A 19,351-nucleotide genomic window follows, 5' to 3' on the forward strand; every position below is an offset into this window, starting at 1 on the left:
TTTCACAAGTGTAAAACAGAATTTTAACCATAATAGTTATTGTGCAATTTCTCCTGAGTACGTCGATACCCCATATGTGGGGGTAAACCACTGTTTGGGCGCACCGCAGAGCTTGGAAGAGGAGTGCCGTTTTACTTTTTCAATGTAGAATTGGTTGGAATTGAGATCGGACACCATGGCCCCTGATGTGCCTAAACAGTAAGAAACCCCCCACAAGTGACCCCATTTTGGAAACTAGACCCCCCAAGGAACTTATCTAGCTGTGTGGTGAGGACTTTGAATGCCCAAGTGCTTCACAGAAGTTTATAATGCAGAGTCGTGAAAATAAAAAATATTTTTTTTTCCACAAAAAAGATTTTTTAGCCCCCAAGGTTTTATTTTCACAAGGGTAACAGGAGAAATAGGATCCCAAAAGTTGTTGTCCAATTTATCCCGAGTACGCTGATGCCCCATATGTGGGGGTAAAACACTGTTTGGGCGCACGGCAGAGCTCAGAAGGGAGGGAGCACCATTTGACTTTTTGAGCGCAAAATTGGCTGTGGCGTTTAGAGACCCCCTGATGTACCTAAACAGTGGAAACCCCCCAATTCTAACTCCAACCCTAACCCCAACACACCCCTAACCCTAATCCCAACCCGATCCATAATCCTAATCACAATCCTAACCCCCAAAACACCCCTAACCCTAATCCCAAAGCTAACCATAACCCTAATCAAAACCCTAAACCCAACACACCCCTAATCCTAATCTCAACCCTAACCTCAAAACCTAACCCTAATCCCAATACACCCCTAACCCTAATCCCAACCCTAACCTTAACCCTAATCCAAAACCTAACCCTAATCCCAAATGTAACCCTAATGCCAACCCTAATCCAAACCCTAATCCCAACTCTAACCCTAACTTTAGCCCAAACCTTAATTTTAGCCCTAAACCTAGCCCCAACCCTAACCCTAACTTTAGCCCTAACCCTAGCCCTAACCCTAGCTCTAACCCTAATCCTAGCTCTAATCCTAACCCTAGCCCTAACCCAAGCCCTAACCCTAGCCCTAACCCTAAGGCTATGTGCACACGTTGCAGATTTTGCTGCGGATCCACAGTGTTTCCGCAGCTGCGGGTCCGCAGCAGTTTCCCATGAGTTTACAGTACAATGTAAACCTATGGGAAACAAAAAACGCTGTGCCCATGCTGCGGAATAATCCACGCGGAAACACAGCGGTTTACATTCCGCAGCATGTCACTTCTTTCTGCGGATTCCGCAGCTGTTTTACACCTGCTCCATAATAGAAAACCGCAGGTGTAAAACCGCAGGGGAATCCGCACAAAAACCGCGGTACATCCGCGATAAATCCGCAGGAAAAACGCAGCGTTTTGGCCCTGCGGATTTATCAAATCCGCTGTGGAAAAATCCACAGAGAACCATTCTACGTATGCACATATCCTAACCCTTCCCCTACCCCTAACCCTACCCCTAACCCTAATTGGAAAATAGAAATACATACATTTTTTTTATTTTATTATTTTTTCCTTACTAAGGGGGTGATAAAGGGGGAGGTTATTTACTATTTTTTTTATTTTGATCACTGTGATAGGATCTCACAGTGACCAAAATAAAACAAGAGGAAGAATTTTCCTCTGCCGGCCGGCAGATCATGGCAGGCGCACTGCGCATGCGCCCGCCAATTTCTTACCGGAGCAAGAAGCCGGCTGCCAGCAGAAGAAGCAGGAGGACCCAGGGACACCGGTAAGTATAACAGGGTCCCCGATTCCCCTATTTCTCTGTCCCCTGATGTGCGATCACATCAGAGGACAGTAAAATCAACCAAGAGCAAGCGTATGCATAATTATTGGGATCACCACAACATAGTTTTACAATAGACCAAATCTTTATTTAGAAAACAACATAGACAAAAACATTAAAAACATCTAAAAACAAAAGGACATAAAGGGTCCATCAATATAATGAATACAATAAATACTACAAATAAGCAAGCACCCTACACAGCTTAATATATTATACCATCATTTGATATGTCAACACACCTGTTATTGACAGCATGTCCCAAACCCATATACATATTCCAAAATAATTTGAGGCTAAATGCCACAGTTGGAAACTGGTACCAAATAAGAACCGTAACACAAATAAGGGTATAAAAGAAAGAGTCTGAATACTCAAATCGTCACCCCACTAAGTCCACCTCAAGCAGGGCCGTATTTAGAGTTTCTGCTGCCCTAGGCACTTTTAGCGCTGCCCCCCCATTGGTGAGTATGACACTATCGGCAGTGACTTTGGCAAGAATCGCTGTTGCGAAAATAGCCTTTTGCAGCAGATCGGGCAGTTTTTTTGCATCTGCCACGTAACGGATCACTTACAACGGATCACTTACGGCAACACTGCGCTTGGCTTCATTCATTCCCTATGGGATTTGTGGCACTTGCTGTGATCTGGCAAATGCGGTACCATACCTCCCAACTCTTGAAGGGAAAGAGGTATAAAGGTTGCGGCGCCTCTGACCACACCCATTTCACAACTAGTCACACCCATATCCAAGTCCCAACCACACCCATTTAGCACTGCTGATCACAACTGTTTCATATACAATAATTATAACCAAAAAAATATGGCCACACATGATGCTCCATACTGTATAATGACCGCACATGATGCTCCATACACTGTATAATGACCGCACATGATGCTCCATACTGTATAATGGCCACACATGATGCTCCATACTGTATAATGACCGCACATGATGCTCCATACTGTATAATGACCGCACATGATGCTCCATACTGTATAATGACCCCACATGATGCTCCATACACTGTATAATGACCGCACATGATGCTCCATACACTGTATAATGACCGCACATGATGCTCCATACTGTATAATGGCCACACATGATGCTCCATACTGTATAATGACCGCACATGATGCTCCATACTGTATAATGACCCCACATGATGCTCCATACACTGTATAATGACCGCACATGATGCTCCATACTGTATAATGGCCACACATGATGCTCCATACTGTATAATGACTGCACATGATGCTCCATACTGTATAATGACCCCACATGATGCTCCATACACTGTATAATGACCGCACATGATGCTCCATACTGTATAATGGCCACAAATGATGTTTAATACTGTATAATGACCGCACATGATGCTCCATACTGTATAATGACCGCACATGATGCTCCATACTGTATATTGGCCACACATGATGCTCCATACTGTATAATGACCGCACATGATGCTCCATACTGTATAATGGCCACAAATGATGTTTAATACTGTATAATGTGTATAATGACCGCACATGATGCTCCATACACTGTATAATGATCGCACATGATGCTCCATACTGTATAATGGCCACACATGATGCTCCATACTGTATAATGACCGCACATGATGCTCCATACTGTATAATGGCCACACATGATGCTCCATACTGTATAATGACCGCACATGATGCTCCATACTGTATAATGACCGCACATGATGCTCCATACTGTATAATGACCCCACATGATGCTCCATACACTGTATAATGACCGCACATGATGCTCCATACACTGTATAATGACCGCACATGATGCTCCATACTGTATAATGGCCACACATGATGCTCCATACTGTATAATGACCGCACATGATGCTCCATACTGTATAATGACCCCACATGATGCTCCATACACTGTATAATGACCGCACATGATGCTCCATACTGTATAATGGCCACACATGATGCTCCATACTGTATAATGACTGCACATGATGCTCCATACTGTATAATGACCCCACATGATGCTCCATACACTGTATAATGACCGCACATGATGCTCCATACTGTATAATGGCCACAAATGATGTTTAATACTGTATAATGACCGCACATGATGCTCCATACTGTATAATGACCGCACATGATGCTCCATACTGTATATTGGCCACACATGATGCTCCATACTGTATAATGACCGCACATGATGCTCCATACTGTATAATGGCCACAAATGATGTTTAATACTGTATAATGTGTATAATGACCGCACATGATGCTCCATACACTGTATAATGATCGCACATGATGCTCCATACTGTATAATGGCCACACATGATGCTCCATACTGTATAATGACCGCACATGATGCTCCATACTGTATAATGACCGCACATGATGCTCCATACTGTATAATGACCGCACATGATGCTCCATACTGTATAATGACCGCACATGATGCTCCATACTGTATATTGGCCACACATGATGCTCCATACTGTATAATGACCACACATGATGCTCCATACTGTATAATGACCCCATATGATGCTCAATAGTGTATAATGCTGCCCTCCCATCTTGTATGCATGGCTCACCTTCCTCCCATCCCATATGCATGGCTCATATCCCCCCGCGTATGCATGGCTCATAATTCCCCCCCCCCGTATGCATGGCTCATATCCCCATATGCATGGCTCATAATTCCCCCCCACCTCCTGTATGCATGGCTCATAATTCCCCCCTGTATGCATGGCCGATATCCACCCCCCCGTATGCATGCCTCATATCCCCCTATGCATGGCTCATAATTCCCCCCCCTGTATGCATGGCTCATATCCGCCCCCCTGTATGCATGGCTCATATCCCCCTATGCATGGCTCATATCCGCCCCCCTGTATGCATGGCTCATATCCCCCTATGCATGGTTCATAATTCCCCCCCCTGTATGCATGGCTCATATCCCCCTATGCATGGCTCATAATTCCCCCCCACCTCCTGTATGCATGGCTCATAATTCCCCCCCCCCCTGTATGCATGGCTCATATCCGCCCCCCCCGCCCCCCTGGCTGTATGCATGGCTCATAACCCCCCCCACCTCTTGTATGCACGACTCATATTCCCCCTATGCATGGGTCATCACTCCCCCCTCCCCCCCCATGCATGGCTCATCACTCCCCCCTCCCCCCCCATGCATGGCTCATCACTCCCCCTCCTCCCCCCCCCATGCATGGCTCATCACTCCCCCTCCTCCCCCCCCCATGCATGGCTCATCACTCCCCCTCCTCCCCCCCCTCATGCATGGCTCATCACTCCCCCTCCTCCCCCCCCATGCATGGCTCATCACTCCCCCCTCCCCCCCATGCATGGCTCATCACTCCCCCCTCCCCCCCCATGCATGGCTCATCACTCCCCCCTCCCCCCTCTGCTCCCCACTCCTTCTCCCATGGCACGGGCGGCTTACCGTCCTCCTTCAATCCCCCCTGTCCTCTGTCCCTCATACTCACATGTCAGCTGTCTCACACCAAGCGCAGGCTCGCAGCTCCTTCTTCCTGCGTGAGCGGTCACGTGATACCGCTTCATTAAGGCTCATGAATATGCGCATATTCATGAGCCTTAATGAGCGGTACCACATGACCGCTCACTCAGGACGCGCTACAGAAGCTGAGACCAGGCATCGCTGGAGCAAGGTGAGTATCGTCTTCAAGGAGGGCGGGGGGAGGCAGGGGGGGCGTCGGTCGGAGGGTGGGTGGGAGGCTGGTCCCGGGGGGGGGCGGGGGTTGGGGCGGTCGGGAGGTGGGAAAAAAAGAAAAAAAAAAAAAAAACCTTGCTCACTTGCTCTGGTGCCGCCCCCCCGCATCGTCCCCGCCCTAGGCACGTGCCCTCGGGTGCCTAGTGGCAAATACAGCCCTGACCTCAAGGGAATGATATAATGGTTCTTACCTAGCCCTAGTACGGGTAACTAGCTCAATGGTATTAGCCAGCAAACATGTCAGAACAGGATAGCTGTGTGGGTGCCCTGACCACATCAGAGGACAGAGAATGACATTGCTTCTTTTTTTTTTTTGCGGTCGCCAGTAAACAGTTAATTACCAGCTAATGCAAAACAGGGGTGGGTAAAAACCGACCACGATCATGTTCTTTGGGGTCTCGCCTACCCCTGGCAGCCGAGACCCCAAAGATCTTCTGGGTGGCGGGCGTACTGCGCATACGCCCGCCATTTTTTTCCCGGAAAAAGATGGCGGCACCCATCGGGAGCCACGAGGAGCACCGGGGGAGAAAGGTAAGTATCGGGGGGCGATCTGGGACCCCATCTCTCTGTCCTCCGATGTGCGATCACATCGGAGGACAGAGAAATTAAATGGCAAATTGTGGTGTTTTTTTTGTTGTGACCGCCGGTAAACGGTTAATTACCGGCGATCGCAACTCGGGGGTCGGTAAAAACCCCCCGAATCATGTTCTCTGGGGTCTCGGCTACCCCCGGCAACCGAGACCCCAAAGAAAATCCGACTCTGGGGGGCGCTATTCATTTTTTCCACAGCGCCGTTAATTAACGGCGCTGTGGTTTAAGTACCCTTAACTGCCGCCGTTAAAAGGCGTATTGGCGGTCGTTAAGGGGTTAAAGATTTATATGTGACTGTTATTTACTATTAGAACATTGAAGGACATCAATAGCAGTAGAGTCTTATCCAAAAGCCTTTAGAAATACCTTGGTTCAAAGTGCTGCCCATTGTGTTGGATTGTCAGTGCAACCCTCTTCTCCCACTCTTGACACACTGATAGCAACATCGCAGAAGAAATGCTAGCACAGGCTTCCAGTATCCGTTGGGCAGCACTTGGAACACATTTTATAAGTGGTCATAAACTTGTAAATATCTCATGAAAAAATAAAGTTATGTTAAAACCAAGACACAACATTGTTTTTCTTGTGAAATTTCAATAAGTTTGATGTGTCACATGACCCTCTTCCCATTGGAAAAACTAAAGTTGGATCCAAAATGGCCGATTTCAAAATGGCCACCATGGTCACCACCCATCTTGAAAACTTTTCCCCCTCCCATATACTAATGTGACACAAACAGGAAGATGATATCACCAACCATTCCCATTTTATTTAGGTATATCCATATAAATGACCCACCCTGTATAATACAGGTGCAATATAATAATATGTGAAAACCTAAACACAGAATGGCAAAGCTACCCTCATCTGGCCTGTGCACAGGATCATTTCATACTTGACCAACTATATGTTTTTTGAAAGCACTAAATGACAAATCTACCCTATACGACAACCAAGCAGAAATATTCCAATCTTTTTTTTAGAATGAGGAATATGGATTTCTGCCTACAATCCTGACATCAGCTCTCTTGTTATTTAAATTTGGCTCCTATAAAATAAATTGTACTTTATTTATTCTGGTTCAAAACTTCTTGGATGGAACAAAAAAGCAGATGGTGACTATGATCTGACTGTTCTTTTTAAGGATTCGAGATTATGTGCTTTCACTTTCTAGCATTTACGGTAGATGGTCAATTATAGCCAAAAAAAATTGTGCTCCTGTCTAGTCTATGTAGAAATGAATCATAAAAACTCATGTTTGACAGTAGAATGGAAACTTTTAGAACATTCTCATCTATTTAATCTCGACTGCCCGTCATCATCCATGTCTCAGAATCGCATGTCTACATGACCTTACTGGTATGCCAAGACTTCTTGTGTTGAGCCAGAGACATTATAGAAAACATCCATGTTTATAGTTATTAGAAGTATTCATTTGTGTCACGCCGCAGCTATGCAGGTAGATGCACACTCCACTAGATGGCAGTAGAGTGGGGAAAGACTGCAACTCTTGCCAGAGCAGACCTGCAGCGCTGCAGCGACGCCACCACCAGGTGGCAAAAAGGGTAGTCAAACAAGCCGTGTCAAAACCAGGAGAGTAACGTAGTACAAAGGGGGAAATCAACTCAGTCAGAGACATGCCAGAGGGTCAATACCAGACAGAAGCAGAAGTACTAGGAGCAAAAGACAGAGTGAGGTCTGAGACGAAGCCGAGTCAAGTACCAGAAAGTCTGCACACAAAAAGGAAAGCATTGAGTCAGAATGGGGGAAGGGGAATAAACAGACATGGGAACAGTCAGGGATCGCAGCAGGACAAATCAGGATATAACAGGAGTCAGCTACTCACGCCGTAGGCAGAAGCTATAACTTACACCGCCTGCAGGATGCAATGGAGCTAAATTGCAAACCTGAACCCAGAATGAGGCAGAGCAAAGTTAACCATTGACATGATCAGTCCGGGAAAAGGGCAGACAGGACTAAAACCCAAGACACCTTAGTGGCCCACAGTCTAAACTTAGAACAATACCGTTTAGCAGTGAGTTTACTCTGGGAGAGACCCATGATCACGTCCTCTGCCACCCTGATCCAGTCTGATTCATCATAAATCAGTCCTAAAGCCTCAAAGAACCTATCCACAGACGTTCGTTCAGGGGCAGTAGCAGATAAAGAAAAAGCCCAGGTTAGAGGACCCTCCCGGAGCAATGAAATAATTATCCCCACCCGCTGACTCTCATGTCCTGAGAATCTGGGTCTAAGGGTATGTTTCCACGTTCAGGTTTGCTTCAGGCTTTGGTCAGGATTTTATGCAGGTAAAATCCTGACCAAAAATGCACCTGAGGTCACTGGCAGGTCACCTGCGGTGTTCCTGCGTGTTTTGCTCATTGTAGCAACATGCTGCGTTCTGAAAAAATGCAACGCATGTGCGTTTTTGCGGGAAAAACGCATGCGTTTTTTAATGCACAGTGGAGACGGGATTTCATTAAATCCCCTCCTCTATGCTGTAACATCTGGACGCTGCGTTTTTGACCTGAACGTGGACATACCCTAAGGGAAAAAAAATAGCTTACAACCCTCCCTGAAAGTAAGAAACCTTTTCCTTCTCTTTGGAGAAAGTATCAGGGAGCCTGAGTAGGTTCCGGAGAGTGTAAGGAAATATCAAAGGGATTAGATTGCTTAACAGCTGATTTTGTCATGGAACCCTGAAAAGATTTCACAGTTTCAGTAAGCTCCCATTGGAGTTGGTTGCGAGAGGAAGCAAGAGCCCTATGTTCCACTGACAAATCCTGCATCATTTGGGTGAGATTTAACATCTGACCCACAAGAGTGTGCAGGGGATCCATAAGGAGCAGAGCAAAGAAAAAAAAACTGGTGGTCAGTTATAATGTCAAGATCTTGACAATTAGTAATTACCCTCTATTGTACCCATAGTCCCAGCCCTCTATGTGCTCCAAGACGAGTCAAGAGGTTTACTTAAATTTTCAAATTACCTACGAATTTCCAAATAATTTCAAATTGCTCTTAGTTTTTCTTGGTTTAACTGCACCCCAAAACTAAACAGGTAAAGAGAAGTCCTAATATTTAAAAGGGAGAAATCAAATCATGCACCAATAAATTCAGAAATATTTTCTTAAAATATGTGCCTATATGTAACGTTTTGTGTTAGAAAAGATCCAAATATGTAATTTGTCTGTTTTACAGTCAGTCCTAAGCCCCAAGACCTCCACTCCTGCTCTTGTGCTTGACACAGGAGAGTTTTTCCTGTGTTTGGCATGTCATCAGAAGAACTGTGTGTTAAGGGGGCTAGCTGGTTATTCAATTCAGAAGCTAAGCCAGCCCCCTTTACATGTGCAGCGCCCCAGAGTCCTGGTCGTTGCAGTACTGATGCTCCGCCGCTAAGGGGGGCTATGGTACGTCTGATGGCACTGAAGGAGTTCACCTGACCAGGTATCACAGACACCAATACAATTCACAGTTTGGCCTCCAGGGGGAGCTAAGGGCACTATGTATTAGGCCACTCCTCACAATCTGGCAAAACTGGGGGTTGGATAGGAAGTTAGAGAGAAGCTGACTGGGTTGGAACCAGGCAACATCCTGTGGCAGAGGGTGTTGCAGGGGAAGATTCAGGGGGGTCCCTGTCAGGGGTGGGATCCTGACAGAGGCCTAGCGAACTGAGAGAACATTACGGGACCGCGCCTGCACCTGATCGCAGCGGTACCCTAAGAAAGGACAAGAAGCGAGGTTTATTGTGCTGAGTGAGAAACGAGATCAACGCAACAAGGAGAAACACCAGTAGGAGTCGTGCTGTAAGACGAGGCAACATCCTACTGAGGCGCGCAGCCGGTGGCCGGAATGCCGAGGAAGTATAGAGCTCCAGGCCTAACTTCAAACCTACGGCAGGACAGTCAGTTATAGGCGGGCTGTCTCACCCAAATCACCTAAGAAGACATAGGGGGCAACAACAGGAGAGGGGCGACACTAGGGTCCAGGAAGAGCTCCGAGCCTACCCGTCATACGCGTGCGTCCTAGCCATATCATCTGGGGGACGAAGAACATGATAATCGAGTTGTGAGGGAACTTCAGAAACAGACACAACAGTTGGGGGGACTATCCCGTAAGCACAGCAGGGGAGGACCACAACACACAAGCGCTAGAAGGTAGGCACAGATTTCCACCTGCAAAGGGAACTCTGGAGGTGCCATCGGACTGGCCGGACTCCCACAGCCCGGTTAACCGTATTCCGGACCGAGGATCCTGAAGCCTTCAGTAAAGAGGTTAAAGAGACTGCAACCTGGTGTCCTCGTTATTTGCTGCGACCTGCACCGCACCACTACAGCATCACCACCCACACCTTTCATTGGGCGCCCCTCAGCAGGGTCACGGACCAGGTCTAGCCACTGTGACAACCCCAGAGCAGAGAATCAGAGGCCCGGTACCGGGTACCCCTCGGCCCTGCGGCAGTGGGGGCGCTACAACTTGGCGTCACGAACAGGATCTACTTAAGCCTGAAGAATCAGGTCATGTGTGCCTTGGAACTGTGATTTATTATACTTGGACTGTGATTTATTGCAAAGACTGTGGATTGCCATTTGCCGCCAAAACCAGCCGCCATTACAGCGCTGAGGATAGCGCAGGAGGAGAAGAGGGGCGTGGAGTAGGCGTGGACCAGCTGAAGAGCGCGAAAGACAATGGCCGCCCAGTCTAAACATTTTTGCATCCTGAGGACATGTCCGTCAGCAGCCGAGGTCCGCCTTCTCATCCTCTTTGGAGGGTGGAGACCATGGAGACGGGGCCGCCCACGAAAGAGGCCGCGGGAAGAAGACACTGGAGAGGAAGCAAAGATGGCGACGCCGGGAGTACCGCGTGGGGACGACCCGACCCAGCATGAGGCTGCACCCCCCGACACAGCACCAGATGCGCCATCGTTGCAGGGACTGGCCCTTACGGAGTTACCGACGGGCAGACCCAACTGGCCGCCGTCTGAGGAGTGTGTGGCCGCAGCCGAGGCCCGGCAGATAGCACGCCGCCGGGAGGCCGACGCCCGTGTGACCGCTCGGCTGGGCCAGCCTACGGAAGTCCGCCTAACTCCGGTGTCCCCCGCTTCCTCCATCCTGGCCATGGCAGAGTGCGAGCTACAGGCACAGGGCCTGAGGATCCTGCCGGAGGCAGAACATCTGCGGCGCCTGATGACGGCGTGGAGGAATAGACCCCAACCTGCGGTCCAGATTGACCTGACGGATGCTGAGGAGGTTCCCCCGTCACACTGGGGTGTGGTGGTGTTTTTCAACTCCCGGGAAGGACGGGGAGTTATACAAGAAATTGGAGAGCCACTGCGGGTCCGTGTGGATCGGGAAGAGGTGGAACCCTGCGGGGGAAGGTACAGTCACGACCTGGAGCCCGGAGACGCGGTAACTTACACCCGGTGGAGGAGGGAGGTTGGCTGGATAGCTTGGGGTGTCCAGCGGTGCGTCGCACTCCAGGCCGCTGCCGGGACGTCGGAAGACGAGCCTCCTGCAGGGAAGATGCCGGAACCTGCCCCCGCAGAACCCCAGGGAATCCAGGCCCACCGTGTAGCTACGGGTCGTGCTCACCCACGAGCGAGGAGGGTGTCCCGACAAGGAATCCTGTCGTTGCTGAATCCAGGACCGGTCCTCGTCACGCCACCACGACCCGTCTGCCAGGTGAGGCCCGGAAGGAGGCCGCCTCCTGCTCAGCCAGAAACTGAGTAAGCAAGAATGCTTCATCAATTGTATATAGTTAACTGTCCGTTCTTCTATGTGTCTTCTTGCTGCTACAACCCGACTAGGGTTAACTCTTAAAGGGATCCCTTTGTTTACCCGGGATCCCTTCTTCTGCTTTTGTTTTTGTTTTTCGTCTTATCATTGTTGAAAAGAACTGCTGGATCATGAACACTGCATGATTACAAACTCATTGTAAATAGTTTGCACCTTCTTAAAGGTGCCCTCTACTGGTTTTACAAAAAAAAGGACTCTGCGAAGAAACTGTTCCTGGAAACAGCACCAGAGTCCTTACTGCATACGGACTTGCAGCTTGAGAAGTTGCACTACCTCATAGAGACTTGGTCCCCTCTTAAAGGGAACGTTCACCCATAGCACTTAAAGTATAATGATGCTTTAAGAGAAATAGTGATAATGCTTACATGTAAAGTTATATGTAGTCAGACAGTTGATAGTAAGAAATGTTTAATGATGTGTCAGAGAATGAGGACAGGAAGTGGACCCGTACGGGGTTAGTCGGTGAGTCCTCTTAGGAGCCACACAGAGATGGCTCAGTGATCTTGAACTGAGAGATGGATGATACGTTCTATACTGTGTATAGTAGCAGAAAGGCAGTAGGCCCGGGCGGAAAGGGGCGGTCCTGCAACAGAACGAGAGGCAGTAGGCCTGGGGCAGATAGACAGGCGGTCCTGCAGATGTAAGGATGGAAAATGAAGAAAAGTTGATTAGCCTTATAGAGTTTTATAAGAAGGTCTTTAGTGGATTCAGTGTGTACGTCCTTAAAGGCAACGTTAAATTATTGTTCAAAAATTTGCACTTAGTAGAATACCCGGTTGGGTAAGAAAAAGTTATTTATAGTACGTTATTTAAAGTATTTAACCATGTTTGTAACGTTCAAGTGTCCGCACTTCCCATAAAGGGAAGCTTACTTCAAATTTGCTTATTTGTTATGACCCCAATGGCAGAGGGTCTCAGGAATCAATACCAAGTCTGCAAACACAAAAAACCAGCTCATAGGGCAGTGGTAACTGGGCTGACCATATATCTAATCCTAGCACCACAAATAGAAGTAGCCGGGGAACGTGCCTACGTTGGTTCTAGACGTCTCGCGCCAGCCGGAGAACTAACTAACCCTAGAAGGGAAAAGAAAGACCTTTCTTGCCTCCAGAGAAAAGACCCCAAAAGTTGGATACAAGCCCCCAACAAATAATAACGGTGAGGTAAGAGGAAAAGACAAACATAAGAATGAGCTAGGTATTTAGCAAAGAGAGGCCCACTAGCTAATAGCAGAATATAGTAAGATGACTTATATGGTCAGCAAAAACCCTATTAAAATATCCACGCTGGATATTCAAGAACCCCCGAACCGTCTAACGGCCGGGGGGAGAACACCAGCCCCCTAGAGCTTCCAGCAAGGTCAGAAATCACATTTAGTACAAGCTGGACAAAAATAATAGCAAAGCAAGTAACTCAAAAAACAAAGAAGCAAGACTTAGCTTAATTTTGCAAGAGCCAGGACCAGCAGACAGGAGCAACAGAAGGATCTGATTACAACGATGCCAGGCACTGGACTAAGGATCCAGGAAGTAAATATAGCGACACCCCTGGACTAATGACCCAGGTGAGTGCCAAACAGAAAAAAGACAATCCCAGAGTCATACCACTAGTGACCACAAGAGGGAGCCAAAAAGTCTAATTCACAACACTTATTGTTACTGTGTTTCAAAATTGTATGTCTTTTTGCTGACATGTATTGTTGTTTTCTTCCCAGTCCAGGAGTACTGGATTTAACCGGGGGGGGGGGGAGTGCAGCGCCCCAGAGTCCTGGTCGTTGCAGTACTGATGCTCCGCCGCTAAGGGGGGCTATGGTACGTCTGATGGCACTGAAGGAGTTCACCTGACCAGGTATCACAGACACCAATACAATTCACAGTTTGGCCTCCAGGGGGAGCTAAGGGCACTATGTATTAGGCCACTCCTCACAATCTGGTAAAACTGGGGGTTGGCTAGGAAGTTAGAGAGAAGCTGACTGGGGTGGAACCAGGCAACATCCTGTGGCAGAGGGTGTTGCAGGGGAAGATTCAGGGGGGTCCCTGTCAGGGGTGGGATCCTGACAGAGACCTAGCGAACTGAGAGAACGTTACGGGACCGCGCCTGCACCTGATCGCGGCAGTACCCTAAGAAAGGACAAGAAGCTAGGTTTATTGTGCTGAGTGAGAAACGAGACCAACGCAACAAGGAGAAACACCAGTAGGAGTCGTGCTGTAAGACGAGGCAACATCCTACTGAGGCGCGCAGCCGGTGGCCGGAACGCCGAGGAAGTATAGAGCTCCAGGCCTACCTTCAAACCTACGGCAGGACAGTCAGTTATAGGCGGGCTGTCTCACCCAAATCACCTAAGAAGACATAGGGGGCAACAACAGGAGAGGGGCGACACTAGGGTCCAGGAAGAGCTCCGAGCCTACCCGTCATATGGGTGCGTCCTAGCCATATCATCTGGGGGACGAAGAAGAACATGATAATCGAGTTGTGAGGGAACTTCAGAAACAGACACAACAGTTGGGGGGACTATCCCGTAAGCACAGCAGGGGAGGACCACAACACACAAGCGCTAGAAGGTAGGCACAGATTTCCACCTGCAAAGGGAACTCTGGAGGTGCCATCGGACCGGCCGGACTCCCACAGCCCGGTTAACCGTATTCCGGACCGAGGATCCTGAAGCCTTCAGTAAAGAGGTAAAGAGACTGCAACCTGGTGTTCTCGTTATTTGCTGCGACCTGCGCCGAACCACTACAGCATCACCACCCACACCTTTCATTGGACGCCCCTCAGCAGGGTCATGGACCGGGTCTAGCCACCGTAACAACCCCAGAGCAGAGACTCAGAGGCCCGGTACCGGGTACCCCTCGGCCCTGCGGCAGTGGGGGCGCTACACATGTCTTTGCATTGGTCATGACATTGAAGGGGGGCTAGCTGAGCAGTCAGCCCATCGCCTTCATACAGAGCGCAACTGTAGTGATGTGCTACAACAGAAAAGGCCCTCCTTTGTCAAACCTAGAACTGGAACTAGAGTAGTCAGGACCAGGGTTTCACAGTGACATAGTCACAGTTATATGCAAATTGCCTCTTCTGAGAAAAAGAACTCACCTATTGGAAGTAGCGATCCTACAAGTCACAATCAACCCTTTAACGAGTTGTGCAATATGACTTAGGATAAAAGCCAAATCAGTATCTCAATTCGCAGACACGGTGTTTCGGGCTGTTGTCCCTCGTCAGTGCGAAGCATGAGAACTGATTTTGCTAGGTGAGAGGCTCTGGACTGGGGTCTAAGGGGTATCGTTTCTCCTTATGGAGAGTGACATACCATCTCTGGCTTGTCAAGGTAAGGAGGCTTATTCGCAGTTATGGAGCCTTGCGTATTCAATTCAATATGCATTAGTAAGTTATATATAATTCACCAGAAATACATTTAAATGTATTTACTTTTAAAGTGGACACCCCCTTTAAAAAATGTACTTTAGAAAACATGTTATAATTGAATACATTGATAAATATGATGAAGTAGGTGTAATAATAATAGTATTAGCAAATACATCCAATTAGAAATGTAGTATAGTTCTTCTAATAAGCTATGTTGCTTACCCCATGTGAAGGGCATTACAGTAGCTTAGATCTCCATGGTTACGACATATAGCGACAGTTAGTTGTTAATGGTCGTAACCATGGATACCTAAGCGACTGCAATGCCCTACACATGGGGTAAGCAAGATAGCTAATCAGAAGAACTATACTACATTTCTAATTGTAGGCATTTGCTAATATTAATATTATTATATTATTACACCTACTACATATTGGAATAGGATCTTGGAGATGGGAATACCCTTTAATGTTTGCAGTTTTGCATTTGATTTTGACAATAATCCAGCCCAGCCAATTAAAAGCCACGTTGGGGGTCGTAGACGGTAAGAGATTCATAAGCCTCCTACCCAGCAGCCGGAAACTACTGACCTGGCTAATGGATCGAAATCCCGGAAAATCGATCTGCCCATCTCTTTCTGTTCATTACAGCATTATCCTAAATATTGGTGGCACGTTATATGTGTGTTTTACTTTATTGCATCACAGCGGAAGCAAATGTTTCCTAGTAAGACAAGCCGCATGAGTGCATCAGCATCGCAGGAATATTTAGGTGAATGTCAGATCTTCATTTCCTGTAAAGTTAATCCTCAAGACCTCAAAAAAATCAGTAAAGACAAACTCATTCTAATATTTTCCTGTAAAATTCACATTCTTATGCCATTGTTCACTTGGTATACTAATTGATGGGTCTTGACCTTCAAATGTTTGGCTGACTTTGTATGAAGCTGAGCCAACTCTGCTAGTTATGAAATTCTATGATTGTGTGTGGTTTGAGCTTTCTATTGCTCGCAGGCTAATGCCTATACTTCATTGTAAGCCAACAGCCTATAAATTAAAGTCTCACTCTGTCTACACTTCAATGGCTACACCAGCTTTTTACTAAGCCCTTAGCAATATTCAATGGAACAAAGCCAAATATGAGCCTGTACAGCCAGTCATTGTCTATTAGAAAACAATATCGGGAGCATGTAATGGCAGTAGATATAAATCAATAGTTACAGAACTACATAGCATTTAACAATGCAATTACATGAGAGAAACTCATATCAGACTAATAGTTGTTGGTCAAACAGATAAGGAAAATTACTTTCTGTGTTTTGCTTATGTAAGAAGGGGCATGTTAGATCTACAACAGAACATAAGGAAATTCAGAATTCTAACATGATTTGCACCCCTGGGCTATCCCTCCTTCCTTCTAATTCTTCTTCCATTGATTGCCATGTTACAGATACCTTAACTTGCAGCCAGGCCCCAGTCACCCTGTCTACAGTTCTGCTAGTTCATATCACATTAGCCACTAACCTCACCAGTCTCACACTTCAGAGGCTGCTTGCTTGAATCAGTGCTGATGCTGCGGTGACCGCAGGACTTTACTTACTTTCATCTTTCTTCTACAAATATCCAGCAATGAACTGTTTGGGGGAAATATACAAGTGATTCTCTCTCCTCATATCTAAAGTGAAGGAAGTAATTATTTGATCCCTTGCTGATTTTGTAAGTTTGCCCACTGACAAACACACAGTCTATAATTTTAAGGTTAGGTTAATTGTAACATTGAGAGATAGAATATCAAAAATAAAATCCAGAAAATCACATTGTATAAAGTATATACATTTATTTGCATTTTGCAGTGAGAAATAAGTATTTGATCCCCTACCAACCATTAAGAGTTCTGGCTCATACAGACCAGATAGACACTCCTAATCAACTCATTACCTGCATTAAAGACAGCTGTCTTACATAGTCACCTTTATAAAAGACTCCTGTCCACTGACTCATTAATCAGTCAGACTCTAACCTCTACAACATGGGCAAGACCAAAGAGCTTTATAAGAATGTCAGGGACAAGATCATAGACCTGCACAAAGCTGGAATGGGCTTCAAAACCATAAGTAATATGCTGGGTGAGAAGAAGACAACTGTTGGTGCAATAGTAAGAAAATGGAAGAAATACAAAATGACTGTCAATTGACATCAATCTGGGGCACCATGCAAAATCTCACCTCATGGGGTATCCTTAAAGGGGTTGTCCACTACTTTCAGTTAACCCCCCAATGTATCCCCCCTGAGACCCCTAATGAATTTTATAAATACCTTCTGTTGCCGTTTTCGCCTGTGAGCGGCGCTATGGCGGCGGCTGAGTCCGGGTCACGTGACCCCCAGGCTGCAGCCGCCGCTAATTTCCGACGTCATGTCAATTTCCAGACTCTGGAAATTGACGTGACGTCAGCAACAGGCGTGTCCCAGCCGCACAGTCAGCAGTCGCTCAAGAGTGACTGGGCTGTGGGCGGGGCTGTCGGCTGCCTGCGGGGCTGTGCTGGGGGTGGGCGGGGCTGTACTGGGGCGGGCGGGGCTGTGCTGGGATCTGCTGACCGGCCGCACGGCGGCCGGTGCATCGGCGGTGGCGTTCGTTGCGGCGGCCAGTGCGGCTGCCGTTGCCGTGGCGGCGTTCGTTGCGGCTGCCGGTGCCGTGGCGGCGGCCGGTGCATCGGCGGCGGCCGCGGCCGGTGCCGTTGCGGCGGCCGGTGCGTCAGCGTCGGCGTTCGTTTCTGCGGCCGGTGCGGCTGCCGGTGCCGTGGCGGTGGCCTGTGTGACGGCGGGGGTCTGCACGGTGAAACCAAAGGTGCTGGAGTGTGGCTGTGCGGTGGTGGTGGCGTCGTCGTCTCTGTGTGCAGGCATCGTCCGATGGGACTACAAGTCCCATCGGGCTCTGCCTGCTACAGTGACAGTGAGTGACACATTAGCCAATGATGGGACAGTAGTAGTCCCATCATCCAGCTAATGTGTTGAATGTAAAAAAAACAAAACACACACACATATACAGTACATACATACATAGAACACACATACAGGACATGCGATGACATGCACCATGCGGCGCCATGTGACGACATGCACCATGCGACGAAATGCGACATGTGACATCATGCGACATGCAGCATGCGACATGTGACATGCACCATGCTACATGTGACAACATGCGACGACATGCAGCATGCGCCATGCGACGACATGCGCCATGCGACGACATGCAGCATGCGACATGTGACAACATGCGCCATGCGACGACATGCGACATGCAGCATGTGACACGTGACAACATGCGATGGCATGCACCATGCGACGACATGCAGCATGCGACATAAGACAACATGCAATGACATGCGCCATGCGACAACATGCGCCATGCGACAACATGCGCCATGTGACAACATGCAGCATGCGACATGAGACAACATGCGACGACATGCGCCATGCGACGACATGCGGCATGTGACATCCTGCGACATGCAGCATGTGACATGCGACGACATGCGCCATGCGCCGACATGCAGCATGAGACATATGACAACATGCACCATGCAACAACATGCAGCATGCGACATGTGACAACATGCGACGACATGCACCATGCGACGACATGCGCCATGCGACGACATGCAGCAAGCGACATGTGACAACATGCGCCATGCGACGACATGCGCCATGCGACGACATGCAGCATGCAGCATGAGACAACATGCGACAACATGCGCCATGCGACAACATGCAACATGCGACGAAATGCGCCATGTGGCATCATGCGACATGCAGCATGCGACATGTGACATGCAACATGTGACATGCACCATGCGACAACATGAGATGACATGCAGCATGCGACATGCGATGACATGCAGCATGCGACATGTGACAACATGCGACGACATGCAGCATGTGACATCATGCGACATGCAGCATGCGAAATGTGACATCATGCAACATGCCACATACAGTACATACATACAGTACATACATACAACATACATATAGACATACAGT

This window comes from Ranitomeya variabilis, chromosome 1, assembly GCF_051348905.1.
Source record: "Ranitomeya variabilis isolate aRanVar5 chromosome 1, aRanVar5.hap1, whole genome shotgun sequence".
In the NCBI taxonomy this organism is placed as follows: domain Eukaryota; kingdom Metazoa; phylum Chordata; class Amphibia; order Anura; family Dendrobatidae; genus Ranitomeya; species Ranitomeya variabilis.